At 41.4% G+C, this 6,948-nt stretch overlaps 1 protein-coding gene across 3 annotated transcripts in view; it reads left to right on the forward strand.

Annotated features, from left to right (window-relative positions):
• Positions 1-6,948, forward strand: part of Cd200r1 (CD200 receptor 1) — a 35,365-nt gene that overhangs the window by 20,709 nt on the left and 7,708 nt on the right. The window lies entirely within an intron of this gene.

Below are 6,948 nucleotides of genomic sequence, written 5' to 3' on the forward strand. Positions count from 1 at the left end.
GGCCTAGTCAGCCATCACTGGAAAGAGAGGCCCATTGGACACGCAAACTTTATATGCCCCAGTACAGGGGAATGCCAGGGCCCAAAAGTGGGAATGGGTGGGTAGGGGAGTGGGGGGGAGGGTATGGGGGACTTTTGGGATAGCATTGGAAATGTAATTGAGGAAAATATGTAATAAAAAAAGAAGAAGTAATGCTTGTGGGAGGAGGGGGAAGCAGAATCTGTAATAATCCTTATAAGGATGGCTAAAGTGCTAGAGGTCTCTGCCTTAGCTCTGTCTCACCAGAACCATAGTTCCTAAGCAGACTGATCAATGTAAAAGCAAACTGACATTTCTTCAAGTACAAAAATACCAGCTATGTTCTTCTTCAAGTTGTATAAATTTAGTATGTCTGAGTTCAAGTTTATCATTACCAACCCATTTTCAACAATTAAGAAAAGCCTGAAAGACTTTTGCATGAAAGTATTTTAACCTCCTCTTTTTGTTTTGTTTTAGAAACTATATATGTATTGAGTGTGTGTGTATGTATTTCTGCATGTGTATTTGTATGTGTGTGAGTGTGCCTATGTGAATGCACCCCTGACACAGCATTTGTGTGTGGGTCAGAAGACAATTATAGGAGTTGTTACCTTTTTGTATGTGACTCATAGCATTCAAAATCAGGTCCTCAGACTTTTCCACCTGTGCCTTGGCTGTATTTCCTGCTGAGCCATCTTAATGGCCCCCTAACCTTCTTAAATGTAGAGATTTGGTTTGTGATCCAGTATATAATGAACTTTGATAATTGTACCTAGGACACTTGAAACTATCTATTATGTACATTGGAACTGTTTTTATAAATGTCTGTTTGGTCATTATAATTAATACCATTATTACTATATTCTGTCTATAATGATTTTTAGTGTTCTGATTGCTCTATTCATTTTTGAGGAAGCTGAGTTTAAATTCCCATCAATGATCGTGCAACAGTCAACATGTCTCTTTAATTTAGTGGAATTTTGCTTCATGTAGTTTGAAGTTTCATTACTAGGTATATATTTAATCATGGCAATGAGGAACATTGTAGAATTTTTAGAATTACTAGTGATATATTTTGTTTTTCTCTTATTAATGAAACTCTAGTTTCTTTCTTGCTCTTTCCTCTCTTCTCCTTCCTTCCACTCTCCCCTGGTCTATGCAGGTAATATTTTTGTCTCAATAATTTTTGATGTTATTATGAGGTATCTTACGTTATCACTAGTAATTACCTGTGGGAACACAGTCCAAAGAATGACACATGGTGACATATGTCTAGGGGAACCGTGAGAGAGGGTCCAGGAAGAAAGACAGGGGGCTTGTACCTCAAGCACATTTTGTCCCCTGGATCATTCCTGGATGTGATTTTGTGCCTCCTTGTGTTAAACATTTGCATTGCATTTATAAGTCATATTTAATCTTGTTGAATGTCAGAACAAAGCTATAGAAACAAATCTGGTGAAAGGATCTGCTGAGTGCTGCCCTCAGTGTGCCCTGAATCTGGATTCAGCCGTCTGCCTTGCTTTCAAAGATATAATCGATAGTATGTGCCAGGCAATTTTCTCTAAATTGGTCTGCTCTAAAAAAGTTCCTGAAAGAGCTGCTCCTTATTATATGATTACTGGTACTTATTTACATGCTTTTCTTTTTTAAAATTCAATTTATTTTACTTATTTACTTTACATCTTGCTCACCAGTTTTGAAAACTAGAAAGAGACCTATCACACCAGGACCATCAATATTGGGTTTTGGTTGGCATTCCTTTAGAGTCATTAATCTTTACCATGTGTCTACTGGTCATTTGAGTTCCATTATTCTTATAAAGTATTTATTCAAATAATCTTTCTAGTTTTCAAAACTGTTTTTTTTTTAACATGACTGAATAGTTTTCTGAGAGTTCTTCGTTGGTGACTGTTAGAGTTTGTCAAATGCTTCGTTAGTATCTCCTGATAATGACTTTCCCCCTTAGCCTTTTGGTGTGATGGGTGACTGAATGTGGAACCAGCCTTGCATCCCGGAGACAAATCCCATTGGTTGTATTGTATGACTCTTTTTTTATAAACTCTTGAACTTCATTGGCTAAATTTTGGTAAACTTCTAATCCTTGGGCTTCTAACCACTGATTTCTGGAATTACATGTATAAGTTACCATGTCCAGTTTCTTGCAGGGCTTGGAATTGAACTCAAGCCTTTTGTGAATGCTAGGCAAGCACTCCATCTACATCCTTGACTCCGATGGCTTTTTTTCAAGCACTGAATTATAGTGCCATTTCCAAATATAACATAATGTATGTAGCTATTTATTTATTAAAGAATCTCTTGTTGCTTTCTAAATTTTGGCTAATACGATGGAAGCTAATTCACATTCTTTTTAAAAATGTTCTTTGTGGTTAATTGTGAGTTTCATATAATGCACCCCAGTGCCCTCACTTTTCTGTGTTCTCAGGTTCACCCATTGTCCTAGCACCTCCCCCTTCCAAAATTAAACACACCACCACCACCACCACCACCACCACTACCACCACCACCACCACCACCACCACCACCACCAGCACTACTATAACCAGCAGCAGCAGCAAAACAAAGCAGCCCATTTTGGATGAAATAAGTAAATAAATAAATATCTCATTTTGGAAGCTCTAGTATGTCACAGTGTGTCCCACAGTATGTCCCTCTGTCTACACACCTTCACTTGCAGATATTCATTGCAATGAGTCATTGGTCTGGGTTGAGATCTCTGGCTTCTGTGACACCATCAGTACTGGATCCTCTTCAGAACTCTTCCTGGTTATACGGTTGTTGCCCTGTGTCATGGAGATTCTGCAGCATTAGAACAGCAGGACTGGCCCTATCACTAATCTCAAGTGTTTGTACATGATATAGATTTGGAGTGGGCTAATTCAGAGTGCTGGATCTGGGCCTGGATGGCAACTGATCTGGTCAGCCCACCGGCTCTCCCTTATCCAAACCAACAGGGGACTGTCTCCAGTCCTGATCTAGCTAGGCCACCCAATGCTGCTATCAGCAGGAAGCAGGGTCATCTCTCCTGCTCTCATGCCCTCAGGGTCAGCTTACCCTCCCCCAGGCCTCCAGAGCCAGCTCCACTACTGCCCAGTCAAGTGCCCACTCTCCCAAGTGCTGCAGAAGGTGAGGGGCTGGGCCAGCTCCCCTTTCACACCCTCAGGACTGGCTCACCTGTGCCTTAACTATCAAGGCCAGCTCTACTGTGTTACCCAGGTGAGTTGCAGGGTCAACTCTCCCAAATGCTGCTGCAAGGGTCAGGGACATCTCACCTGCTCTCATGACAGAGGGGTCAGCTCTTTTGACTGTCTCAGGTGGCAAGGAATGAGAGGGCAAAGACACTCCCCAGCCCCCAAGGCCACCTCATGTCAGAGGTATGATGGGGCCAGCTCTCCTGCACTGTCACTCTCAGAGTTGGCTCATCTGCACCACAACCACCAGGGCCAGCTCATTTATGCTGCCCAGACAACATGAAAGGCCTGTTATCCCAAGTTCTGTAGCTGGTAAGGGCCAGTGCAAGATCTCCTGAGCTCATGACCCTGGGGGCAGCCTTCCTGACTGCTGGAGGAGGCAGGGTGCAGAGGTGGAGAGCACCACCTCTGTATCAATGACACTTCATGGCAGACAAGTGGTACGGTCAGCTCTCCCACAGTCATGCCACCAGGACCAGCTCCACTGGGTTGCCTGGGTGAGGTGCAGGGTCTGCTCTCCCCCAAGTGCTGTTTACGCCAGCTCTAAACAGCTGCATTTCAGAGCAATGCAGCCAGTGAGGGGCAGAGTCAGTTGTTCACAGTACCTGGACATCCAGATGGTCCCTAATGGCTGCCTAGAGCATGGACATCCCAGTGTTCTCTAGTAGTAATATGAGCCATGTACATTGATATGTACTCCTAACTCAGCCCTGCTGCATAGCCACAGACTCAGCCATGGCCCTTAGTGGCAGCTTAGGCTGAGACCTCACCCTGGTCTCAGGTAGCAAGGCTGGCCACTCACAACAGGCTGCTCAACTCCATGCTCAAGTTTCCAGTTCCATCTCTTCATGATGCTCAGGTTGATCCTCTCCTCTTTCTCCTCCATCTGACCACCTCATTGTGATACTTGCACATTGTGATACTTGCACTACAGGCTGGCAGGCCCCTGGGTGACATTCTCCATCCATGCTGCCTGGTATGCCAGCAAGCAGGTAGGTGTCCATTGTCTGCCCGTGCTGTGTGCTGGAAGGTAGGTCCGTGGGTGGCATGGTGGTCCACAGGTCTGTCTGTCTTCCTCCTCCTGTGCTGTCACTCTTGGATTTGTTTGGATTTGATTTTTATGAATGCTAGACATAAGACAGCATTAGCCACCATGTCAGGCATCAACCTATGATGAACAAAAGACTGCCATCTCCTCTGCCCCTGACTAATAGAAGAACAACACTGTTGTGAAGGTGTCTCTTTGCCCATTGTGGAGGGAAGGGGTGCAGAGGGGGAAGGGAGTAATTTACATTCTTCTCAGCAATGTGCAAGGGCACCCTTTTCTATATCATTATTTACATGTATTGTGATTGTTATACTTCCCTTTTTGTTTAAGTAAAATTTTTATTTGATTAAAATGTTATTACATTATTTCTCCCTACCTTCCCTACCTTCAGCCTGTAATTGTTTTCTGAGTAATGTGAAATTTAATCTCATATTTTTAATTTGCATTTCTCTGATGGCTAGTAATAAACAGTTTTTATGTGTTCATTGTTCATTTCTACTCATTTTTGAGAACTGTGTACTCCTTTCATTAACTAATTTGTTAATTGGACTATTTGATTTTTTGTTACTTTATTGAATCTTTTGTATATCCTGTCTATTTGTCTGCTATCAGATATATAGTTAGTAAAGGTTTCTCTCCCATACAGTAGGCTGTCTTTTAACTCAGTTGTTTCCTTTGCTGTACAGAAACTTCTTAACTTAAATCTTTTGCCAATTGTTGGCCTTATTTCCTGAGTGACTACCACATTTGTATATTGACATATCTTGAATGAATATTTCCTAAGTTACTAAGTCTTGTTTACTGCTATACCTTGAGTGTTTCTTCCACTTTTACCTCTAATAGCATCAGGAGGTTTACGTCTCATATTAATGTCTTTGGTCCATTTGGAATTTATTCCTATATGAATGAGAGATAGGAATCTGTTCTCATTCATCTACATATGGACATCCAATTTTCATAGTATGATTTGTTACGGTTACCTTCCTCCAATGCATATATTTTAGCATCTTTGTTAAAAATCAGGTGGTTCATCTCCACAAAATGATGGTCAGGCTCTATTGCGGAAGACAAAACCTATGTACCTCAGGGAGCATGGAGAAGTTGGGCTGCTGCCTACCTAGTCACTTCATCCCTACTGACTATTGTTTATGGTACTGGAAGGTACTCTACATACTACCATAGGAAAAAGGTAACATTTCTAAATGGGATTTCTCCATCAAATCGCTCTTTCAAGGGCTCGGGGAAGTCTGCTGAAGAGAGGACAGAAAAATATTAAGAGCCAGTGGGGATGGAAGATACCAAGGAAATAAGGCCTTCTAGGCACAGGTTTAAACCAGATGGAGTCCCAGTCACCACTGGACAGGAAAACTGGACAGAGGCCCTATTCTAACCCAGAAGCTATCTCCAATTGATAACTGCTCACAAAAGAAAGGAGTCTCAATGAGTATGCAACTACACTTAAGGGCAGGTAACATGCCAGCAATAGATGCTCAACACAAAATGGGATCAATGATATTTTGGGGGGCATTTTGTGTCATAATGCTCTGTCTGGGCATTTTGTCCTTTACAGGTCTTTATTATCCATTACACTTTCTGGTTTGTTGTTTTTATGGTATTTCGGTGCATGAGAATGTGTGTCTGGGGGTCTATATGTGTTCCTTGTGGTTTTTTTCTTTCTTTTGCCCCCCATTTGTTTTTAGTTTATCTTATTTTATTATTATTTTTAGATATCTGCTATTTGTTTTCTAATGAGAGGAAACAAGAAAGGATATGGATTTGGGCAGGCATGGAGGACTAGGAAGAGTTAGAGAAGGCAAACCACAATTATAGTCTATTTTATGAAGGAATCTATTTTCAATTAAAATCAAGCAGCCATAACTTTGTGGTTTATAATGCACCCTCTATTCTGAAGAAAGTAAAGAAAGAAGAAATGTCTTCCTCCATCATCAGCCCCTCCTCCTCCCCTCACCCTTCCCAGTCCACTGCAATCCCAGTTCTGTTTTCAGGTCTTGGGTTCACTTTGCTTTCACAGGTAATACCATGGGTCTCTCATCTCACTGTACTGGGCTTACTCTGCTTAAAAGCATGTCTTCTGACTGCATCCTCTTTCCAGCTTATCACAGATTTTTGTTGTTGTTTTATCTTTTTATCTTCTTAATTGAAGATTTTCTGTACTTTTGTTGTCTCTGCTGATATTTAGCATAGGTGTTCTTTTGTTTGTGTTTGAAATATACATATATAATTAGTCCAATTTTAATATTAAAAGCACAAAAGCACTTCATAATAGTGTAGGTACCTCAAGATAACAAACAATTCTATCTTTTTCCCTCCTGTGTCTTTAATTGTTGCCTGGGAAGCATGGAATTATTATAGGTTAATTTCAGAAGCTGATAATTATGATTTTTTCCTCATAAAGCAGTGTATGTAGTCCAGGGTGGCTCAAAATTCAAGATATAGTCAGCTGCTCTGACATCATAATTCTCCTGTCTCCCCTGTCTGTGCAACCATGCCTGGTTTTGGACAATTATAACTGTGAACAATTCTGCAGAACTCAAGGAATTAAAGAAAGAGGAAAGGGCACTCATCTCTCTCCTATCCTGCTTGGCTTCATTTCTGCTGTTCAGTCACTAGGTAGAACAGCTGGAAGAAAGCAAGAGGATGAACCCTTTGTGA

This window comes from Mus caroli, chromosome 16 (genome assembly GCF_900094665.2).
Source record: "Mus caroli chromosome 16, CAROLI_EIJ_v1.1, whole genome shotgun sequence".
In the NCBI taxonomy this organism is placed as follows: domain Eukaryota; kingdom Metazoa; phylum Chordata; class Mammalia; order Rodentia; family Muridae; genus Mus; species Mus caroli.